Source organism: Antedon mediterranea, chromosome 10 (genome assembly GCF_964355755.1).
Source record: "Antedon mediterranea chromosome 10, ecAntMedi1.1, whole genome shotgun sequence".
Taxonomy (NCBI): domain Eukaryota; kingdom Metazoa; phylum Echinodermata; class Crinoidea; order Comatulida; family Antedonidae; genus Antedon; species Antedon mediterranea.
Window position 1 is genome coordinate 19,999,163 of NC_092679.1, and position 12,074 is coordinate 20,011,236.

A 12,074-nucleotide genomic window follows, 5' to 3' on the forward strand; every position below is an offset into this window, starting at 1 on the left:
GTATGATTGCACTGCAGAGATACAGATAATATAAGGGATGATATAAGTCAATCATGGAGGTATATACCTCCATAGCCCCTTTCTTACCGATGTGTCTGCAATATACCGGTACAGTGCTGGCGTCGTGCCGGTATCGTTACCGGCATATACCCATTCTCATCGGACTATCGTGCCGGAAATATAACCGGTATATACCGGCTTTCTCTGAGAAAGGAGTCGGGCATATTCGGCCAATAAAAAGTCTCTTTATTGTTATTATTTTTGTCTAGGGATATATGGCGGCGAATGTTAGGTTACAGATTATTATCTTCCTTTATAGCATATTTATGCAATACATGCTATGTACAGTATATTGTGCATATATTATACAGGTAGGCCTACAGCAATTAATTAGCCGTCATCGGCAATCTGTAAAACACCTTAGAAGGCTGTACAATTTACTAGGCGACGAAGGGTCAGGCTAGTTGTTAGGCACCAACAAAGAGCTATATGGCCTAGGCCTGCTATAGATTATGCTACAAATTTCTTCTTGTCCCCTTATTTTAAGCAGCTCTCTTATCTCATTATCCCTCCAGTTCGACATTATTATTGTTAATTGAATTGAATCGGCGCCAAAGTGATACACTTGACCGCGCAAGGTGTCTGAAGTCTCGGCAGGGAACCCCGGAATATAACGGCGTTACGTTCTCATAGAATGCCCGTCTGGCATTGCGGGGAATATCCCTAGATTATTACTAGGTCTAAAGCAGGTCATGTCGATGCCGGCATGGTGCCGGCATGATGCCAAGACGACCCGTTCTCACAGAAAACCATACCGGCATGGTAATGGTATATTCCCGCAATATTCCTGGCACTCAGCTCTGTGAGAAAGGGGCTCATGAGTCCATAATAAAGCAAGGAATAGGTGGTTGTCACATGAAGGAAATTTTCCTCCATGGTTGTCATAAAGCGAGTATTTGGCTAAAATTTAGCTGTATGCAAAGACCGAAATAAGATTTTATGTTAAGTACCCTTCCTTGACATTCTTTATGATTCTAACTATGCAAAAGAAATATTCTCTTCCAGAATACTAGTGCGGACGTAGTTAATAACAAGATCTCACAATCATCTACTTTTAGTTTTACTGGTAAAAGTAGAGAGAGGCTTCTCAATGTGAAAATTGAGATGAGTAGATGGACACTAAAGCTATAGGGTGCAAGAAATTTTGACTGGTTTTCTTGATCATACCATAGAAAAATAAACCAATTCCTCCTTAATCATCCACCTCCACCCAGTAGCCTACCACATTGAATCCTGATAGCTATAAAGATAAGGGTCCGGACTTAATTGTATTATCTCCTATGATTTCCATGTTACACACAAGATATAGGCCTCAAGCTAGGCCTCAAGTGTCTCCCATTCCAGGATACAGTTAACACAAAGGGAAGTATTAAATTTCATTATCTCCCATTCAGAGCAGGAAGTAAACCAAGGCCTAGAGGCTCTACAAACAGAGGATTCTGAGAGTGTTTACTTATTATATGATTTGATGAACAAGTTCATGGTGCAATGTTGTAATATTATGTTATATTAAAACCAAGCTGCAAGATGTATAAAATAAACATTTTGGCACACATGACATTTCATATGTATAAAAATAAAAAAATTAAAATTAATTTGTGCACCTCGATTGGCACATAGCCGCGTGGAGGGAACACATCCGAAAATATTAGAAATTGATTATTGAGATAATTTAACTAGACATATTCATAGTTTGCACGTATTTACATAATTTATGCAAATAAATACAAAGATGTATGCAAATTACAAGATGAGAACCAATCACGTGCATCCATGGGTAAACAAGAAATGTACTATTTTTGGAAGCATTTAACAATTCTGGTATACTGTAGCAAAACAGGATTTTGAACCACTAAAAACAGTGCCCCTGTTGTTTCTCTTGTTTATATATATTAACTGTATATAACTGTACTGTTAATTTTTTATACAATCTGAACTATAAATCAATTGATTTTATCTTCAAAACCACATAGTTTCAAGTCCTATTTGATTGACAATATCTAATCTATGACAAATGAATTTGTCTAAACCACAGATAGCTAACTGTCAATCATAACGGTGACATTAACGCATGACTGTTTGCAACATTTCCTTTGAAATTCTGTGAAAAAATTAAAACTATTACAAGAGCTTTTCCAAATAAAAAATCACATTAAAAAAATACATAAGTAAATACGTAGGTTGTGTGTTTAACTATCCACCAATTGCATAAACTAATTGCATAAACTAATTGCATAAACTAATTGCATAAACTAATTGCATAAACTAATTGATACTGTATCTTTGTGGGAACACTTATTTCCATATGCAAGTTTAAAAAAAAAAAAATTAACAATTACGCTATTGTAATTTGCTTGTTCCAAATTTGCAATTTTTCTATCCGGATCTCCAACCAAAAAAAAAATTACATTTTGCAAATTGCAAATGGTCCACATTTTATAGGGTCTTAAAATAAATAAGTACTCAATATTATGAAAATGGTCCAAAATATATTAATCCGCACCCACCCACCTAAAATCCTGCGTACGGAGGTGAGATGTATGGATAATTTAACAAACAAGGTACCAAAATGATACCAAAATTATGCATCTGTTAAAACATAAAAATAACCCAGTACCTACCACCAATACAAACAAATTATAAAGACATTATACTAAAGGCTTATATATTTCTTGGAAAATTTGTCAAGTACCAGTTTGTGCTTTGGCTATCTTCCAATAACATAATCCATGATTAATAAAATACTAGGTTATCCATATGCAGAAATATTATTAATTTATTATAGTGTAAAGTGCAAAATATATATTATAGGTAAAGATAATAAGATTCATTACTAATATTGTAATCACAAAGGGTAGGGGGAAGGGAGGAAATGGGAGAGACGGTATTTATTCAGGGGAGATACTTATGGGGAGGGTGTATATTTATGGGGGAGGGGTATATTTATGGGAGAGGGGGTATATTTATGGGGGAAGGGTATATTTTTTGGGGAAGTGTATATTTATGGGGGAGGGGTATATTTATGGGTGAGGGGTATATTTATGGGGGAGTGGGTATCAGGGTACAAACAAATCTCCCTCTTGTGCTAAAATAACCTTTTCAAATGAGAGACCATCAGAAGAACATTCTCTATATAAAAATCCTGGACTCGGTAATCGCATACTCTATATATACAATAAATATTTAATAGCAAATTTATCAATATTACATTATGCAAATTGTTATGTGTACAGTATTATAACAGTATGACAATTAAAGCTAAAAATAGCATTGTAATATTACAAATCATACAAATATTCTTACAAACTTGTTTGTATGATATAAATTATACAGCATGTATGAAATTTATTATGTGCATGCGTTATTGTCTGTGTAGCATTGCATAATTCACTCCAAACGAGAAAACAAATCCCAAGGTACGTAAATTTAGCTCGTAAAGTATAAAAGCAAAATGTAAATGTGCGATGTTGTAAGGCAAACGTATAAATACATTTTAGATATATTGTTTTTGAGTTATGTATTATATAAGTAAGTTTTAATATGTGAAATTTTAAATGAAGAATTGATAGAGGATTGGCGATGAAAAGAATAATAATTAGGGATGGAAGATGAGATGGAATGGAAGACGGTTAAATGATAATATACCTTAATTTAGTCACAGATACTTTTGATGTACCCTAGAGTGTTTTCATTCAGGTCATTAAGAAAAATATAAACAATATAATACATTGGAAATACTGTATATTTACAATTATATAACTGATAATTTAGGTTAGTTAAAAAAACATGAAAAAAAATATGGAAGAAAAATGTGAATTTCCTGTGAAGGATGAAAATAAATTATCTGTATCAAGTTTTTAACAAATTGGGATATGAGGAATGAGAAAGAGAATAAAGAAGTTCTTTTCAAGGAATTTAATTTTTATAATTAACCATTGTACCTCTATTGTATTAACCAGGGTCTGTTAAAGTTCAAAATAAAGAAGACCTGTAGAAAATAAGGGAGGCGTAACATTTGGTGGCCTTGTGTGACCTAACGCCCAAAAAAAAAAAAACATCCAACACCAAAATATCTGTGCAAAAGTTTCTCTGCACCTTAACAAAAACTAATTTATAATTGTAGTTTCTTATTTCATTCATCACACACCCCCACATCCCCATCATCCAACCCACGCCACACATTTCATCCTACCTAATTACCATACCAAAACCCCTTATGACTTGCTAGTATAATCACATGACCAATCAGCCCATATGTCGTGTGACTAAACGAAACATGTTCCTTTAAGGTATATACATTAATACAATGGTAAAGTTATTTACATTCTTCTAAGCAAAGCAAACAACGTCACTGAATATTTTAAAATCTTTTGTAAGCAGAAACGTTGGACATTCTATAAATAACCGCACTATTCAAAATTTTAAAAAGATTGTTTTGATTACAAGAAATAAATATTTTTATAAGATGTATATAACTATTACGGTACATATAAAGTAAATTTTCTTTCACTAATGGCGTTCTTATTTTGTGCAATATAGCTAAATATATGTAGGAGTGATAGAGAGAATTGCTTTAAAGCTCTGTCTACACTATCAACTTTATGTGCCAAATATATGGACATATTTGGGTATATCACTACCATATTTGGGTATATCACTACCATATTTGGGTACATCACGCTTTTTTTGTCAAACTACTTTGATAGTGTTGACAGAGTTCAAGGGATGTCTAGTTTACAGTGCTTTTGGATTTTGTGCACTTAAAAAACCAATAAATTTTGGAAAGAGTAAAGGGTTCTGTTCTGGTCCATTTTACCCCCTGTTAATTAACACTAATTTGCATACATTGTGCATACATGTGTCATGTTGGATATTGTTGGCTTGGAGGTTAAGGTTCAAATCTTTATTTCATTTGCTTACTTGCATCAGGGAGTTTTTACAACTCCCTGCTTGCATGTCCTGGTAGGAAATAATGCAAATTTTTTAAATGGTGTATTTTTGATGTATACTATTTATGGCGATCTGTTACACGCTACAGAAACTGGGTATCATAGCTTTATGTGTCACATGACTTGTACGACTCGATTTAATGCAAGTTCTGCGACAGGACCGTACAATTAGAAAGGTATTTTCTATAAGTCAACGACCTAATAGTAAACAAAATCATCCTTTTAATCTTCTTTGACCTCAAATACATGAAAAAGTACACAGGATTATCGTTATTATAATTAAATAGATAATTAATTCTAATTATCATCAACAGGATTAAACGAAGGTTTTACTTTTAGTCATGTTATAACTTAATTGGATTTTATTTTTTTTATAATGCCGAACGGTTCTTTTCTCACAAGAATAAAATTAACTTAAAACCCTAAATTAATGAAAATAATCAACCAAAACTCATGGATCAGTGAAAAGAGATAAAGGAAAACCTGGAATAAGGGAAGATAGTACTTACAGATATTGTAAACCTTTTCACCCTTTTAATTTACTTTTTGTAAACAAGGTTAACAAAGCTAATACCAGATTTTTAGGCTTGGCTGGGGAAAATCGGAAATTAACAATTAACTATTGAGTGTGTTCAAATCCAAGGTAAGTATTCAACAATTAACAAATCCTTACCTATAGTTCAATCGGTATTATTTTTATCTTATGGTGTTTTACAATGAATGGAATAAGGTGTAAACAATCCATCTATAAAACTGTCCTTCCGATTAAACATTGAGCTTGAGGTAATCTGTATTGTCAAAAGATTGGATTCATTTAGATTTTTTCTATGATTTAGATAAAGCAGAATACTTTGGTTTGTATTTGAATGGTCATATTTTGACTGGACATAAAATGTAAATTTGGTCACTTGTACTTTTCAATGAACTTTTGGTCAGTATTAGTATCTTGTGTTTATTACTGTAGATGACCGAAGTGAATGCAAATTTGGAAAAATTTAGGGGTGGGATTGCACTAACAATGTATTTGTCTAAAGTACTGAAGCCACTGTAGAACAGTTGCCTAACAGTAGAACTTATTAAGAGGACACCTTCTGAACTCAACAAAGTTTCTCCTTAATAGGAGTGTCCACTGAATAGGTGTTTCCCAAAAGAGGTGGTTTTACTACTGTATATCTTCCAATCAAAGGCCCTGTTTCTGCTGCCAAGTAAATACCGTATTTAATACGGTATCTTTTTAATACTGTACATGACCGCCCAAGATAGTAATGCTACTTGGTTAAACTAGCGTGGTCGTTTTTTCTGACCAAATTTTGTACCCTGGGTTAGTTTCGATCCGTAAGAGAACGTTTTTCCAAGTTCTAGAAAAATCTCCAGACATGTGAATGACGACATCAACTGAATACTCTACTCTGAAGGAATTACGACTAAGTTCGCAAGCTAACAGGATTTGTAAACTTTTTGTCATGGTATACTGCAGTGTTATAAAGCTCACTTTAGTGTATTTCCATTAAAAAAAAATCAATTACAACCAGTGTACACAAATCAAACAAGCTACTTGTCAATTCACAATACTTTTCAACAAAAATATTTAATCAATAGAAAAGTCAAGTACCATATGAACAGATATTAGAAATAAATCATATAGAAAACATGCATTGTTGCGATAATTAAGAGAGGGGGAGTAAACTTTTCTACATTAAAGTCTAGATTAGCTCCCACAATGCAAATAAACTGTTAAATTGATAACATCTTTATTGGGATTTAAACTTTCTAGACTTCTTTTATATATCGGAGAAGAATAGCTGACAAAATGTTGATATTGTGAAGGGCTTGATACAATAGCATAGATTTACCCTCTGATTTCTTGTTGTAGAGTTGATTGCAAATTAAAAAGTGGTAAAGTGCTTTGTAAATGAAGTCTTTTCACAAACGTTAACTTGTTCTGAAAAGATTTCAAAAGCACTTATTAAATTAACAATAATAGAAGTTTTTGTATTTGATGTTTTGCCAAAATTGCTATATTGTGGTTTTAAAAAAACTTTTATTACAAGGGACCAATAATAAAGATAAGTGATAAAGGTTTTTATAATATTCTTTAGTTTTTTACTGAATTACATTAAAAGTGCACTAAAAATCTACTACTGTATATTGTGGTTTTAAAACACTTTTTATCACAAGGGAATATTACAACTAATATTGAAAGCGATAATGTTTTTGTATTCCATTAATAGCAATTTTATCCAAAATTGTTATAAAGTGGTTTAAAAAAACTTTTTTATTACAAGGGGGCCAATACAAATAATACAGGTAGTTCTTGTATTCTTTAGTGCTTGTATTGGATTGGAATAAAATAAACAAACAGATGAACGATTATTTGTTTGTATTGGTTTACATTTAAAAGTGCACTGTAACAATTACAGACAAAATTGCTATATTGTGGTTTTCTTTTTTTTTTAAAGGTTTATTATACTACCGTATGCTGAATTACTAGGGACCATGTGATCAACCAATATGATAAGAAAAGTTTTTTTAAATTCTTTTTGATGAGCATTATCCTAATAGAAATCTAAATCAAAATTGTGGTTTTGCTTCTTTTTTAAAATCAGTTTTATAAATGAGAGATAGTAGGTATCAACATACCAAACAAAAAAGAGAGCGATTATTTCTACTACTTGTAAACATAACTGAAATTAAGAGGTTAGCTCACTGGTACAAAGATACCTCGTAGTACCGTAGGTAAATTTATCAAAAACTATAAATTGTAATCGTAAATTGTAATTAGCCTATGTATCATGTCACAAATAGCAAGAAAATTATCAAACATAAAATAGAAGTATTTTATAAATGTTTGTTTACCTGCAAGGTATCACATACAGTCAACAAGCTCTGCTTTTAGAAAACAGTGCCTCCTTTTTCTGTATATTGTAAGAAATTATTTTTATGTTTATTTGTGAAGGAAATACATGTTATTTTAATTGAACTATTATTAGATCTAAATTGGAGATCATTGGAATAATATTAATCTTAGGCCTATAGAGCACCTAATACCAATGTTTCTAAGCATTTTACACACATACAAAAAAAGAAAGAAGTCATCAAATATATTTTTAACATGATGCTGAATGAAGAGAAATCATTTTAACTGTTCTATTCACCAGAACCAGAAGCCTTCTGGTTCTGGTGAAGCTGTAGTTGTATTTCTTTCAACATATTTTTAAACCCCCATTAATAATATATTCATTTATCCTTACTCTGTTTCTAGGCCAATAGATAACGTCAAGGCAGGAATCGTTCATAATGTTATGTTCTTCGAAAAAAATCAATAATCTGAAATTATACTTTAAAGGTTGAATAAATTGCTTGGTATTATACATGTAATTATTCCTAACGAGCGCAAATGGCTATTAACGGATTGAAATTCTAAAACGAATGGAAATTTTAATGAAAAAACTAATGCAAATTTATAATCACAATATAGCATGAATATATTTTAGATATATGGATTTTCCAAAAAAAATTTGTTTTTAATTCAATTCAAATATAATAGTAGGTTTCCTTGGTTTACATAGTTATATTAAAAACCCCTTCTTTTGGGACACCCCCATTAAGAGGATACATGCATTGAGGCAACTCTAGTCAGCCAACTCCTATTCAGAAGACAGCTCTGTTCTCAGGCACTTTCACTACGTATTTTAACTGCTTATATGGTAAGCAGACACCCACCCTCAACAAGACACCATCCCCCCCCCCCACCCTCTCAAACAAAACTCTGGATTCTTCCCAGGGGTGCCTCAGAACCAGTTAGGTAGACCATGTTATAAATCGTTTTACGCCTCTTAACTGTATTACATAATACTGTAAACATTCATGTCTGTTGAATTTTTTAAACATGATAAATTATGAAATAAAGAGGAAGAAGATAGTAATAAAATTTAGCAATATATCTATATGAACAGTGTCATGTGCCTTTAAATCTTCTTTATTACAGTTAATATAACTTTACAGCTATATCCAGGGGCCTAGCATAGTCCCTGGATTGACAAGACCTTGAGATGTGCCAAGTGTCTAGCATTGCCGAAAGGTGTTCTTATACAGTAATAGACACACAGATCATGATACAGAACAGTGGATGCGTTGTTTATTTACTTAAGCTTGGTTCCCACTAGAACGCAACGCAAGGACGTAAACGCAACGCAAGCGTTTTAACCAATGACAAGCGAAGTTATATACAGTTAGCAATCACAAGCGAATAAGCCATCGCTTGTGATTGGTTAAAACGTTTGCATTGCGTTTACGTCCTTGCGTTACGTTCTAGTGGGAACCAAGCTTTACTGAAATGTATTTTGTTAAAATATTCTTTATTATACAACAACCTCCTTCGGAATAACCCAAGTCAGAGGACTCGGACATCCCTATTATGGGGATGTTGTGTTCCTAAAGTGTCCCTCTAATAATACAAGAACGAAATTATATTCTCTTGTCTTCATAGGCAGATTGTTGCTAATTACAGCAGTTTGTTGAATATTATTAGACACTTGTAATGTACTGAAGTATCAAATGTTAAATCCCATCACATGCTAGAATTAAATAATATCATGGAGTAAAGAATATTATTATTCTTTACTCCATGATAATATCTGCATCTTATATAATGATAATCAATGTGACACGTTAAAGGTAGATTGTTTTAAAGAACTAGACTTAAGCATGCATAGAGGCGAGTTTGTGGGCGAGTTAAGCTGATTCAAATCATATAGTTATTAAAGCCTTAGTGGTTGTGTGATCATTTTAACTCTCTTTACCTCTCTGTTTTTACCTCCGATATAACTCCAATATGTTTCAGAATGTGACAAGTTATAGTACTACCAACCAGATTAGAAAGGGTTTTTTCGGATGTGGTAACTGGACAGTGGTGTAACGTATTCTTTGCATCTGAACGCAGAACAAGCTACAGTAAATCACAAGATAGACTGTTTTTAACTCTAATAGTAGAGAGAAAAAAGCAAATCCTATAATAATATAATGTGGAGCAACATTTGACATTGAAAGACTTAAGTTAAGCCCTTGTGTTAATCCTAATTAGACAACTCTTACCAAGGTCCCATTAATTCAGTTTGTTTACATATTATTACTGGTAAACTTGGCATATGGTGGTAATGATTACAATAATATTAGATAGATGCAAAATCAAGATGGAAAACTAATAACAATAACAGTATATATTGATGCTCTTAAAGTTTGAAAGAACAGGTGTTGGGATTTCGTCCAAAGCTTTGGAAAATTGGGCAGATTCTAGGAAGTCATAAAATACACCGGATTAAGATTAAATCAATTTTATAAGCTTTAATAGTACAGTTGGGCCTGGAAATTGAACTTCTTGATTCAGGGTTACCCAAGTGTTCCTTCTTGTGATACCACTCCTTTCAAAAAGAACTTTTAATATGTCGTTATTATTATGATGGTGAATATATTATGATGTTGTTGATAATAATGGAGAAGATAGTGATGTAGCGCAATGATGATAAGTAAATTTTGATTTGCGACGACCAAACTATGTCATGTTAATACATTGCGTCGTCCATGCAAAGACATTGGGACGTGTGTCCTAGATCCCCGCTCTCCCCACCTTGACACAGGTTTGATGGTTTCTAGATCCAGACGACGACCGACAACACATCGATTGACCTGGCATAGGTTGGTCATTTGTCGTCGCAGAACGAAAGCTCCCTAATAAGAGGTGATGATAATGTAAATAATTAAGTTTTTCCTATTTTTATAAGTTGTACAAGACTGCTTCTCCTTCTGAAGGTTTTATGAAATAAATACATTTTCAGTACTAACTGTATGTCATATTATATGATATTGAGTATGATAAAGGTGACAATGATGATGACAAAGGCATAGCTAACAAGAAACTAGCCGACTTAATGGCAACAACAATGATCAGAAGGAGCACAACAGCAATGATAAGTATAATAATGAAGAAATTCAAAACCACAAGTTATGTTAATTAAAATAACTTGTCCTCGAGGAGAAACGAAACCATGCAATCATCTGCAACGTCATGTGACTTGATCAAAACATCTTCAACATTATATCATATTAAATCATTGTTCTTGGCAGTAACCAATCAAATCCAGCTAAAGTAAGTTAATGAACTTTTAATTACACCTCAAGGAACGAAGAACACAGAAGTTGGCTCAGACTGCACAACTTGAGTGTGATGTAAAGAACAGGTAGATGAAATTGTGCATGGAAAACGGCACTTTAGGGAAATCTGACGACTTAAAGCTGCAGTTTTAGAAAGAAATACATCTCCTGTGTAGTATGTACTGTAGAATACCAATTAAGGGGACATTTTTTAGGACCTAACAAAGTTTCTCCTAAATAGGAATGTCTCTTGAATAGGGGTTAGATGTGGTGTTAAAAGACATATTGCTCCTTGTTTGTTAAATGGGAAGTGTCTCTTTAATGGTGTCCCCTGATTAGGGTTGTATCAAAGGAGGGGTTTTATTATGCTTGATAGTATTTCTCTGATAGTTAGATACTGCGAATAAGATCAGCTTGATTGCAATGATCCAAACCTATGCTTGACTTTTGTCGACCCAACATCCAGGACCACGCTTCTGACCTCCCAACATCCAGGGCCATCCTGACCTCCCAACATCCTGGGCCATGCATAACCTCACCCGGTTGTTTTCAAAAACTTCTGTACAAAAAACTCTTTCCAAACCACTCCTGATAACAAATGGGAACCAGAATAAAGCTTGGCCTACACTATAAAACTAGTTTGACAAAAAAAGTGTGATGTGCCTAAATATGGTAGTGATATGCCCAAATATGATAGTGATATGATTTCATCATGTCCATATATGGGCACATCACATTTTGTTGTCACATAACTTTAATAGTGTAGACAGAGCTTTAGCCAAATGTTAATTTTTAAAATTATTGATTCAAATACACAAGAGATATCATGTTCAGAATAATATTCAAGTCTTGTATTTTGTTCAATACATTTATTGATATCCATTAGAAATTTAATGACAGTATGTTTAGTTAGTT

At 33.0% G+C, this 12,074-nt stretch overlaps 1 protein-coding gene across 1 annotated transcript in view; it reads left to right on the forward strand.

Annotated features, from left to right (window-relative positions):
- The window catches only part of LOC140060999 (glia maturation factor gamma-like), a 133,808-nt gene that overhangs the window by 53,712 nt on the left and 68,022 nt on the right, over nucleotides 1–12,074 (forward strand). The gene's annotated exons all lie outside the window — the stretch shown is intronic.